Below are 13,082 nucleotides of genomic sequence, written 5' to 3'. Positions count from 1 at the left end.
ATACTTTGTGTCAGTAGTTTTCAAACTTTGGTGTACATTAGAGTCAACTGGAGGAGTTGTCAAACCAAATTGCTGAGCCCCATCCCCAGAATTTCTGATATAGTAGGTCTGGGCTAAGGCCCCAAATTTGCATTTCTAACAAGTGCCTAGGTGACTATGCTACTGGTCCAGAGACCACACTTAGAGAACCAATGCCTTATAGTTTCCTTGTACCTTGCCCACAGTTTTATTAAATTGTCCCTTTATTAAATACTTTTTCTATTGTTCTAATTTGGGTGTGTCATCTGTTTACTGATGAGATCCTGACATTCTTTCTTACTATATCATAACTGGTCCCAGAAAAGAGAACTCAAAGTAGAATTTTGGAATTAGTTTTATTGTACATTTAAGAAGTGTAGAGGAGGAAAATGCAGATGGGTAATTCACAGAATGTGGTGACATTATAATTATTCAAATTATTACATGGGATGAAGTATAGATGGAAGATAGGGTATTGGGAGATCAAGTGACTGATACTTAGTTATATGGCAGTGTTAATAGACTTAAAAATTGTGGAGTCCTCTGGCTTCTTCTTATGATTCCAAGGAGGGTAAATAGGTAAAAGGAATAATTAAAAACTGTGAACATACAATTAAGGACTTGTGTAGATATGTAAGAAGCCATCCACTGCAGAATTGCAATGAAGGAGACTCTCATCTCTTGTAGTTTTAGGGCAGATATGACTGAGTAACCTTTATCCTTAAACCTAACTACCACCCACCTCTCTACTAAGAGATCTAGCCCTTCAGTACATAGAAGTCTTTTACTTGCCTAGCAAACTAATGCTGATTAACCTTCGAACCCACCTTTGCCATCTCTTATTGACTCAACATAGCCTAGATGGGGAGGTGCAAGACCTATCCCGAGAGGAATAGTTTATACACTGAAAGAGTTCAAAACCTCAACAATCTGTATTGGCATATGTGGGGAGTAAATGCTAAGGTCTATCAGACTAAATTCATTGATATTGGTGTACTCACGTGGAATTTGGGATTTAATAATATATTGGCTTGGGCACTTGGAAGAGGGCTTAATAATCTATGAAGTATATTCATTGAAGCCTGAACTCAATGATGACCTATAGTTAATGAGGTAGAAATGTTTGAGATTACTTGGTATGCTGTAGAAGGAGTTCAATGGTTTAGGGAAATGAAAATCCTGGAATGGATGAGCCAACTTCTAACCATACTCCCTAGGAAGGCCAGATGATGCTCTTTTGTTAAAGCACTAAAATGCATTGGTAAGGGGGATGACAGTATCTTTGAATAACTCTGTGGTTGCTGTCTTCTGTAGGAAGGAGATGATATTGGGTTATACTATAATAGAATTGGGTTCTCTGATCCTAATAGGATTGATGGGGGTCTTAGAATGATATAGATCAGCTGGTGGCCCTTAATCACTACAAGCAAGATGTCTGAAACTACCACAGGAAGCCACAGGGATGGGTCTTGACTTACAGATATCTCTGGGAGTGGTTCTTAAACCTTACTGTGTATCAGACTCACGGTGGGCTTGTTGACCCCATCCCAGAATTTCTAATTTAATAAGTCTGAAGTGGGATTTGAACATTTTTAATTCTAACTGAAATTCTAATCAGTTAATGTTGATGCTGATGGTCTGGAGATCACACTTTGGGAACCACTATTCTGTAGCAACAGCTAATTGGTTATGCAATTCTAAGGATAAAATACATGTGCATCCTTCCAATGTACTACCTGACACGTATAGGCAGAAAAATCCTGCCTTGTGGCAGGTCTTGTAGGAAGAAATGGTAATATTAGTGTTTTGGATATATGCCAATTCACATCCCAGAACCTCTCTGATGAGGGAGAGGCCTGGCCCCTTTGTAAAAGGATCTTGCAGTGTAGCTATGGATGTATATTATACATTTTTATCCAAGCTATCTCTAAACATATTCTCTGATATATTAATAGAGGAGAAAAAAGCATGGACCTGATTTATGGATGGTTATTTATGGTTTACTGAGACAAGCTGTAAATAGATAGGTACTACACTACAACCCCACTCAGGGATGACCCCCTGAAAGCTAGTGGTAATAGGAAATCTTCACAATGTACAGAACCCTTCAATCTTCTGTTGGGGTGGCTATATACTGGAGACAGGGAAATACTCAGACCCTCTGAGTTATTGGATTCTAGATCAAAACTTATACTGATCCCCAGAGACCTTAAATGCCATCATACTAGTATACCAGTAAGAGTAGAGTCCTATGGAGGTCTTGAGATAACGGATAATGTTCTGAGTACAAGAGCAGTTTCCTATCCCTCAATATATAATGGGAGTAGATATAATTAGTACCTGGCAGAATCGACACCTTGGTCTTCTGATCCATGGAATGAAGGCTATTATGCTTAAAAAGGGCCAAATAGAAACTCCTGGAATGGCATCCCCCACCTACTCAAGATAGAAAACCAAAAGTTACGCCACCTTCCTGAGGGAATTTCAGAGATTAGTACCACCATAAAAGACTAAAATAAAATTATTCATGTTTAATGTGACTGTTTGGCAACTGCCAAAGTTGTATGGGTCATGGAGTATGAGAGTATAGTTTTGTACACTTGCCCAGGTGGTGATGCTAATTGCACATGTAGTTCCAATTGTGGTATCTTTATGGGAGTAAACTAGCACAGCCCCCTGGAAGTGTTATATTTTCCATTTCCATTGGTAAGGAAAACTTCGAAGTCATTAACATTTATATGGCAGGGACAACAGTATATCTTTACAGTTTTACCATAAGTAATATTCAACTGATCACTGTCACACATAATCCAGAGGGATTTTGGTTTCCTTTATATCCAATAGAACATAAAGTATGTATATTACATTGACAGTATTATGTTAATTTAAGCTAATGAACAGGAAGTAGCAGGTATCCTAGTCACCTTAGTAATACACATGCATGTCAGAATATGGGAGAAAAACAAGTCAGGCTATTTCTTCTAAAGTGAGAAACAAATTATTACACCTGCACCTTGAACCTTGTCCACCACCAAGAGTGAGGCATAATGCTTGGTGAGCCTCTTTGAATTTTGAATGCAATATGTGTTACCTTTAGGTAGGCTGCTGCTGCACATTTACTAGGTAAACTTTAAGGCTGCCAGTTTGAGTAAAGCCAGGAGAAACAAAGAGCTGTGCAGTAGGTCCTATCTGCAGAGCAAACTGTTCTTCCCATGAATTTTATGACCCAGAAAGCTTGATATATTCAATATGTATGTGCCAGAGATACTCTTTGGAGCTTCTGGCAAATCCCAAAGGAGAATCATGGCATAGACCCCTCCTTTGTCAATAACTATTTCCATTTGAAAAGCAATTTTACTGACTTGCTTATGGACCCTAGTAGGGACTGAACACCTACCTGACCACAGGGCACAAAGTGAGTATGTGACCTGAACTGCCCATCATGAACTAGGTGTTATCTAATATCGTGAGCCATAAAATTGGATGTGCCCACCAGCATCTCATTATAAATCAGATGTGACGTATCAAGATCAGGCCTGAAAAGGCCCAGAACGCACAAGTAAACTGCTTCAGTAGGTGACATATTCCCAAAGTACTCGGTCCTGCTACTTCTCTGCCTCTTCCTCAACCCACACCTATAGCTTCATGGAGAATTTCCTATGACTTGTTAATAGAGAAAGGAAATGCATGGTCCTGATTTATGGATGGATTTGCATGGTGTACTGAAATCAGTTGTAGGGAATGGGTGCTGCACTACAACAGGAATAACCATGAAAGACAACAGGAAGGGAAATTCTTCCAGTGGATTGAACTCTGAGCCCTGCATCTAGTTTTGATTAGGGGTAGAAGTAGAGATGTCCTAAGGTATCAGTATACATTCATTCATGGTCAGTGCCTAACGCATTGACTGGATTGTTAGGAACTTGGAAAGAAAAAAATCTTGTGAAGTTGATGACAAGGAGGTCTGGAGGAGACCTCTTGGAATTGTTATGGAGTGTGAAAGATATTCCTGTCCAACATTAATGCCTAACAAAGATATCCACAGTAGATAAAGCATATAGGTGGACAAATGACCCCTGTGGCTTGATCAAGGAGTTCCTGTATAATGTGGATATGGTGAATAAAAGTATGCAAGGCACAGCAACATGGATTTTCCCTCCCCAAAGTTGATGTGGCTTCCACCAGTTGCTGAGTATACAGCTTGCCAAGATAAGGTATCAACGTTGAACTCCTGATACAGCTTCATCCTCATGGAACCATCTAGCTACCTAGCTTTTTGTGGATGGGGGAGGCGGTGCTGTGTCTTCACAAACACTCAAAGTCCAAGTATTGATTTGCTTTCTCTTTACAGTGCTTCTGCCATTTTTGGACTTATACGATGTTTAATACATCTTCATATTTTCCCCATAACATCACCTCCAATTAATAGGGCTTCTTATGGTGTCAATGATCTCAAGCTCATAGAATTTACTAGTCTTACCATGTGTATATTATTCAGAAACAGCTGGCTTTGTAGAATGGTGGCATGGCCTGCTAGAGGCTCAGCAATAGAGCTAACAGGGAGATAAGACGCTGTGAGGCTGTGATGCTGTACTACAATGTGGTGAATGCCTTCAGCCAGCATCCAATAATGTTTTAGAGAGAAGAGGGAAAAAAATCATGCTGTAACTTTTGACTATGTTCTCCCTCAGAAACCCCTTCATTAAGATAAGTTTTATAATAACAATAATATCTCACAGTCATTACTTAACTCATACTTCACTTTTGTCAGAAAATTTTTGCTAGAACAATACATTTAACTTCTATCTCCCTGAAAAATTCAAGACATCCACAATGTCTAGTAGGGATCCTCCCTTAGATGTGGCACTGCTGTGAACTACACACCCCGAGCAATCATAAGTGGTGTTTCTGCATGTGTACAGTACGCTCCAGTTTTCAAAGCTCTGTATATTTCAAAGCAATGTATAACATTGCTTATCAATATCTGATATAAATAGTATAATAAACAAGGTTTAACAGAATAAAGCATTTGTCAAAGGTGAATGCCTTCTAACTTAAATGGATTTTATTCAACTATTAATTTGTTCTCATCTGGGATAATTAAAAACCACATTGAAACCCTTAGACACTGAGAAACAACCCCAGTTCTTGACTTGACGGCCTGATTTTATTGATTTCATTTGTTTGTGGCTTTAGCTGTGAGAGGTTTTGTACATTACAACTTGGCATGGAATCTTCCACTATATTGAAGACTTTATTTACTCTTAATAGCTGTATCAAGGCCTTTGTTTATATGCAGGTCTCAGCAATTGTCCCTGAGGAACTCTTGGAGTAAAAAATAATCTTTGACATAATTTCCCATATGATTCATTTTGGATTCCCATGTGACTCAGTTGCTGCCAGCTTAGAAAGTACATATACATCATACTGTGCCAATGACTGGATTTCCTTAGTTGCTAATGCTCCTCTCTTCTAGTGAAAAAGGCTTTATAATTTTGAAACTTCTGATCTCTTATATGTGTTAATTTTAAAAAGTCTCTTTTCTCCCTCAGAACTTTGAAAAATAACTTTCTTCTTTTTCTTTGGAGTACTTTACTTTCATTTTGAATTCAAAAGAACAATTTTAAATATGTGTTTTCTCACAGATGATAGACATTCAGTTGCTTATCATGAAACACTTACTACATTCTACCCAAAACTACTTTACAGAAGGGGCAATTAGTGATGGAGACTAATGCCAAACAAATACACAAATTCTATTCTATTCAAGTTCACTTCATGGGTGGTGTGATTTTAGTGTTAGAATCTCTTGGGTGAATTATGATATTGGTGAGGCACTTAATTCAACTAAAACTCATTGCATCACTTTTTAGCAATACTGCTGAAAGTAACACAAAATTCTTTTTCTCTAATTTGCCTCAGAAATATATCGTTGTCATTAGCAAGCAGAATGAGAATTGCACCTACCAATTACTGAACAAAAATTAGAGCTGTAAATAATGTGAAGCATCTCTTTCTAGGCAGGTGACCTTATCTGCTTATCTTCCTACCATGTGTAACAAAATAATGGTTGATAAGGGGCATTAACAGCTGTTCTAATTTGGAATTAAACTTTTATAAATCAAATTAGTACTTCCCTCCAATAAAAAATGATCACTGAGATTGATTTAACCAGCAATATTTTAAATCTTCTTTTTTAACTCCCATCTCAGTGACAGAACTGGGAGCCAGTTTCGTATGACTCCTTTTCTTGGTATGAATTTCATGTGCTTAATAAATTTGTTTATTTGATATGACATTATGCTTAAGTTTGTATTTATTCTTCTTCTTAAAAATGAAATCAAATAATTTCATTTGTAAAAATATTGCCCGAATTCCTAGTTCAAGTTAAAAAAAGTATACAATTAAGAGAAGAGAAATTTTGGGCAGAAAGGTACATACATAGAGGAATTTGTGGGCAGAAGGGAACATTATTTAGAGAATTACTTTGAAGTAGTTCAATACATTTTAAGTTTGCAATTATTGGATGATTGTATATATGTAATTACCCTGAAATTGTGCCAATAATGAGTCTTTTTCTCCACGTACATCTTGTCTCCTTTGGTATATATGCTCTGAGTATTAGATTTACTTATGCATATTTGAGTCTCTATACACTTACTGATTTTTTAAGCAAACATTTATTAAGTGCCCACTGAGTGCTGAACATTATGCTAACACTGGGAGAGGGAGGTGTGTGCAGGGATGAATAATTATATATAACCATCATTGTTATATAACAGTAGAATCTTTCAAATGGAACCTCTAACCTTGACTGGTGTTATATAAACTTTCAGGGGATTCTTTGGTGACTGGAGTTCATTTACCATGCTCAGGGTCAGTTGGACCTTAAGCATTTAAGAGATATAATTTAGAAGGAGAAGAAAACTTAATATATACATTGATAACATGTTCCTGTCATAAATAATCTTTAATACTTTGAACTATTTAGAAATATGAGATAGTATCTAGTACAGGAACTATATTATATGAGAATATTTATTAAATGAAACAAAATTAATTAAATTCTGCCCTGTAATAAAAATTGACATTCACTGATGGAAACAGTTTAAGCTGATTTTTATCTGTTGGCTTTATAGATTTTACCTTTACTGGGGCTCCTTCCAACCACCTCTAAGAGGACCTTTGAAGGAGTTTTTCTCAAAATGTTATGCTGGACAAATCTAATCTACTCATTAAAAAAAGAAAGTCTACTTGATCAAACTTAGCAACTTTATTTCCAAAAATATTCTTTTATATAACCTAGTATAAAAGAAATAGGTATTTAAAAATTCCTTTTGATTTAGAGAACTGCTGATGCTTCTATTCACTATTCCTCATCTACTAAGTCTCTGCAGGAATTTATACAATTCAGTATCCTAAAGTGGAATGGTTAATTTTATCTAGTATTAGATAAGGAGGAAAAGGTTTTAATAAGTGCTGATAGTTACCCAAAGCTTCAAACTCTAGTGACTCCATTAGAGTTACTGGACAACATTAATTGTGATATATGGTAACCCCACAGAACATTCTGGGTTAAACACAACTTGAACCACGTGATCTGTTCCTATTTCATATTGCTAATCAGAAATGTTGCTCTTTAAACAGTTTGAACTGTTTCACATTCTTCTACTAACTGTTTACTATGCTAGGTAAAACTATAACCTTTTTAGTTTTTAATACAAATGTTGGTGAAATAGTTGTCTCTTAAGTTATACATTGTAGCTATTAGCAGATAGACCCAATTAGGAGTTTATAGAAGTAAAAATGGGAGGGGGACTGATTATAGACTCTGAAGAGGTAAGACGAAGTTGTGCCATTTCATATTCATATTTGACAAGTAACTGTTGTATATTATAGTCAGTATGCTTAATGTTTTAAACTAAATTATGGGGAACCAACTGGGTTCCAGTTTTACTTTTACTTTTATTTTTCATTGGAAGGCTGTGTTTACATTGGTAAATCTTGTGCAGAGGTTATGGTAATATACAAAGTTTTCTTTTCCTTTCAGGTGGTATTTTAATCTTTAAGCTTATTCTAGGAAGATGTTCATGGTAGATTGTTAAACAGTAAAATGAATCCCAGGGTATCAAGTAAAAAAACTAATTATTGTACTAGGGGATAACAAACTACTTGAGTACTCATAAGGGTAGGTATGCAAGGAGCTTTTAAACAGGTCACAGGAAATGAGAAAGAAATGAAAATAAATCACTTGTTAGAGATAACAATGAAATGAGCTAGAGAGAAGAGAAATGCTCTGTAAACAGGTACATGAGCAAGTGCTGTAGAGCCTTACAGAAAATCAGGGGACTAGGTTTGACAATTTCATTCATCTTTCATGCCAACGCCACAGTTTTGGTCACTCAACAGGTCAGTTACCTTTCCTTTGTCCTTGTACCGTAGGTCGCACTGTTAAATGTAGCTACCCTGTAAATAATCATAACTACCACATTTTGGAAGCTTGCCATGTCCCAAGCTCTGTATTGAGTGCTTTACATATATTATTTTAACACTTACAGCTATTTTATGAGGCAGGTGTTATTATCTCCATTTATAGAAAAGGAAACAGACTTGGAGAGATCAATTTATTGCAACAGCTAGAAAGAGCCAGAGGTGTGATGTGAATCCTCGTGCATCTGACTCCAAAGTCCATCCTTTTAAATGTTACACTTCCTGCAATTGGTCACATCATGTATTTTATTACTTAAGAAAGAGTGAATAAGTAAGAAGCTTGGAGTCAAAGTCTGGCTATTTCATTAGTGATGTGACCTTGGTAACATTTCTTAACCACCTCAGTTCTTCTGCTTGGAAATGGGGACACAAATAGCATTTATCTTTTGAGGTATTTATGATGATTCAAAGTGATAATAAAATACTTAGCACAGGTCATGGCACATAGAAGAGTTTTCTAAATTTTACCATTATTATCATTTTGCATATTTTATTAAATTCTTGATTTTGTGAGGCTTTGTATTTTATAGTCCTGTAAAAGCAATGTAATTTGGTAGTGAATCTTATTTTCTCTTTAAGAGAAGAGAACTTTCCTGTTTGAGTTAAATAATCTTTGAATCCTATTTGAATTTTATTTGAATCTGGTTTAAATTGCTCCTGAAACAATACTGACTTTTAAGAGAAGTTTGTTTTTACGATACTGTAGTTTTTTTTATAAATAATTTTCTACTGCTTTATTCTATGACTTTGTTTAATTATACTCATAGGTCATCATTTATTAGTTTTCTATGGTCCAGACCACATATTTGTTTGGATATTAGCGACTGGAATTGTAAGATTTCTCTGTGTATTATAAAATAAGCTAAAAGTATGAGGGAAAAGTTCATACTTAGAAAATCAAATTTCTTCTAATATTCTTAACTAGGTAGTATAGACTTTGGGGAATGATTTTCCTTGGTTGATAAGTTTTTGCAGAAATTCTATATATTCTTATATTCTCTTGAAAATTCTATTATCTTAGTTGCTATTTCTATAAGACAATTTAAAAGTATATCACTACTTCTGATCATTAGAGTTAGTTCTGTTTGCAATTCATATTGATTGAAGTCATGCTGTTTCCAGCTTTAAGCCAGTAATATTTTGGGCTGTAATATAAGAGAGTCATGCAAATAAACATGTGTTTTTGACTGTATGCAGTTAATATTTTTTGGTTAAATTTCACATAATAGATTAGGATCTGTGGGGCTATGCACCACATGATTTGGGTAGGTCTGTAATTAACCAAATTAAATCAGAAAAAGCAGATATTACTACATTTCTTAACACTTTGATCATGGGAATTATTGGAGCTGCTGGCATCAGCATGTTGAATAAAGGACATCTCAGTACTAAAATCTGTTTATAGAGATTCTAAAGACTTTGTTGGATCCATGTTATCTGCTTAAGAAATGATAGGCAATCAAAAGCTAATTGATGATTTTCCTCAACTACTGATAGCAATTTAGTATATTTTACCCTTTATCCCTACTGCGTTGAAATAAATTTACTGAATGTGCTATCTTTTCATGATTATATCAAGGATAGAAGAACCAGATAATAAATGGGTCCTTAGACTTCCCTTCTTTGTGGGAAGAGATATTTAGGATTTTGGAACATAGGAGGGACAGATATTTGATAGTCTGTTTTCCTTTTTACTTCTGACAATCATGGGTTTTGAGATCTAAACCTTAGGTGTAATTACCCTGATCCTAATTTCCTCATCTGTACAAGAGGAAAAAATGATACTTCCTTTAAGGGTTCTTTTGAAGATTAAATGGCATAATTTTTGTGAAGTGCCTGGCATATAATGATGTTCAATGAACTTATGCTATTTGTGACCTGGTGTTTTCTTTCTATCTTTTCCCTTTTGTTTTAACAATTAAGGCTTTTTTTTTTTTTTTTTACAGAAATATTTTTTATTACTCTACTCTTCACACTGTGCTTGGGAACAGTATGCTTAATTTATTAAATCCAAGAGAAAAGATAATTCACTGACAGAATGAAACATCCAAATTTTTTCATTTAAAATTTAAAAGTAATTTAACTATAGACAGCATCAGGTAGAGCAGACCTTTATTCTGGACCTCCATAAAAACTAGGTTTTTGTCTTTTAGAAAAGCCTCCTCTTGCCAGAACTGGTTTTTCCGCAAGCTCAGTAGGTTCTGGAGCTGGTTATTACCGCATTGCTCGCTGCACCCCAGACAGTTGGCCATGGTCGGCTAAGTGACAGAAGAAGATATGACTCAGACTCCAGCGCCGCCTTACGCCTCGTGGACGGGACATCGTAAGACACCGATTTGTGATTCCAACGCGACAGCTGTTTCGGGGAAGGGCAGCAATTTCTTCAGCCACTTCCTGAAGGTCTTTTGGCAGAATGGTATTCTTCGTGAGAATTGATGTGTAGCCTCTCATCTACATACTCATAGGCCATTTTTCTTCTCTTCACATCACGCAACATTTTCCAGTCTACATAGTAACTTCGAACTTGGCCTGAAGCTGATGAAGGAACAACCTCCTCTCCAGCTACTGACCCATTTTTCTGCTCCCCTTTGCAGCAAAACGTCTTCAAATGCTTGTCTATATTCGTAGTCTCCGATTTCTTTCCTCCTCTTCTGTCCTGAACCCTTTCTCTCCCACCACGCCATCGAAACCGCTGTGGTCCAGGTCCCAACAATTTCCACTCTGCTAAGCCCTACAGGCAATTCTCAGCTCTTTTTTCAATTGACTTTGAGCAGAAAGTTGCCCACTTCCTGCTCCTGGAGTGCTTCCGGGCCACCACGCTCTCCTCCCTCGCTCTGCTTCTTTCAAGTCTCCTTTGCTCGGCTTTCTTCTCTTAACATTAAAGGCTCTGGGGTCTCATTCCTCGGACACATTCTCTCTCCACCTACACTCCTTATAAATTGGAGTCAATCTGCAGCTTTTAATGCCAGTCAGCTCTAAGCTTATGAATACCAAATTTACATCTGCAGCTCGGCCCTCCCCTGACTCAGGCCAGAGGAGGAAAGTAGGCAGAGGGAGAATCCTAGGACGGGTCTGCACTGGTCACGACAGGTGGGAGAATAGTGGGGAACCCATGGGTTTGGAGCTTCAGAGGAGAGGGGGAGGAGCGTATAAGGGGGTGGGCCAGACCTGCCGGACGCTCCGCAGCAGAGAGCCGAGCATGGAGGCCGCTATGTTGTCCCAGCAGTTAAGGCTTTTAACCAAAATTATCTTTTGCCTCTTCCATAACTTATAATCCAGACCTGACTTATTATGTAGTATGGCATTCTCCAAAGTGGTACCCAGGAGGCATGCATGATGATCCAGTGGGATATATGAAAAATGTTAAAACTTCTACTGGTACTTAATTTTTATTTAAGAAAATAAAAGAAATTTAGGTTTAATAATATTTAATTTAAAAGCTAAGGTTAGTGTTTATATGTAATGTATAGATAAATACATTGAGTATGAATGCTGAATTTTTCTTTTTTCTGAATGGGACTGCTTGATCAAAAAAGTCTGGAGTTCATTAATCTATAATTTAGTGCCTGAAAGCAGCTTTATGGGTGACAGGAAGAAGAATTTGGAAAAGCTCTTTCTGAAAACTTTCTTGGGGTCGAGAGTTTAAGTAAGTCACAAGGAGGTAATCTAGTTATGGATGTCAGAAGGCAATGAGGGTCAGTGTTAGTGCTTGGTTCTTTTGAAGTTTTGGTTTCCTACAGTGGAACTTCAGTATAGTTTTGTTGTTGTTGTTGTCATTGTTGAAAAAAGAACCACCTTGTTGAAACCTGGTTTGTTTCACATCTTCTATTAATAAGGTTGTGATTTTATTTATAAGGAAAAAAATGCACAGATAATATATAGTACAACCCCCCTGTAAATACTCTTATTAAGCAATAGACAAGACCTCCATCTTATAAAATAAATAAATGCAGTTTAAATTGGTTGCTTTGGTACTCAGAAGAGTGATGTAAGGCTCCTTGCTGGGATTGATATGCTGAGAAGATTTTATTACATTTTGAAACGCATAAATAAAAGTTCATGCAAAGAAGTAGTCTGTACTCCTGTCATTGGGATTCAAACACATGTAATAGAAAGATATTCCATTGAGCCTAACTTCATTTAAGATTAAGACACTTTTGCCAAACTGTGACCTACAGGAGAAATCTGTAGTTCTGTTGGATTTCAAAGCCATTTCACAATGTTGCTTCCAGCAGCAGGAATAACAGTTTTACAGACTAGTGAGCTGTTTATTTTGAGAGTCCATTTCAATGATCATAAACCACTGTTCTTGATATTGATGGTTTACTTAGTAGTTTGGAAATTGTGCATACTAGCAAAACGTGAAATGGTTTTAAATTGTTTTTATGAAGTGTCAATTACAGAATGGGCTAAATTCACTTTGACTGCAGAGGCTCATTACTGTGGAGGTCAAGATGCTCTACCACTCTCAGTTAAAGCTGTTCTTTTTAGTGATTCAAAGCCTGTTTGGTACTCCTTTAAGACTAAAACTATACCCTAATTATACAATCATGGAGAGTACCAGAGTCATTATA

At 36.5% G+C, this 13,082-nt stretch overlaps 1 protein-coding gene and 1 pseudogene across 2 annotated transcripts in view; one reads left to right on the top strand and one right to left on the bottom strand.

Moving 5' to 3' along the window:
* The window catches only part of CTNNA3 (catenin alpha 3), a 1,654,963-nt gene that overhangs the window by 306,594 nt on the left and 1,335,287 nt on the right, over nucleotides 1-13,082 (top strand). The gene's annotated exons all lie outside the window — the stretch shown is intronic.
* On the bottom strand, nucleotides 10,723-11,721 carry LOC309798642 (small ribosomal subunit protein uS14m-like; annotated as a pseudogene). Its single transcript has 2 exons — nucleotides 11,677-11,721; nucleotides 10,723-11,059 (listed from the first exon to the last, which is right to left on the bottom strand). The product of its transcript is annotated as a small ribosomal subunit protein uS14m-like (transcript).

Source organism: Mesoplodon mirus (genome assembly GCF_964341445.2).
Source record: "Mesoplodon mirus genome assembly, chromosome: 2".
NCBI lineage: Eukaryota > Metazoa > Chordata > Mammalia > Artiodactyla > Ziphiidae > Mesoplodon > Mesoplodon mirus.
Note: the sequence above shows the minus strand (reverse complement) of the source record. Positions and strands in the feature narration are given on the sequence as shown.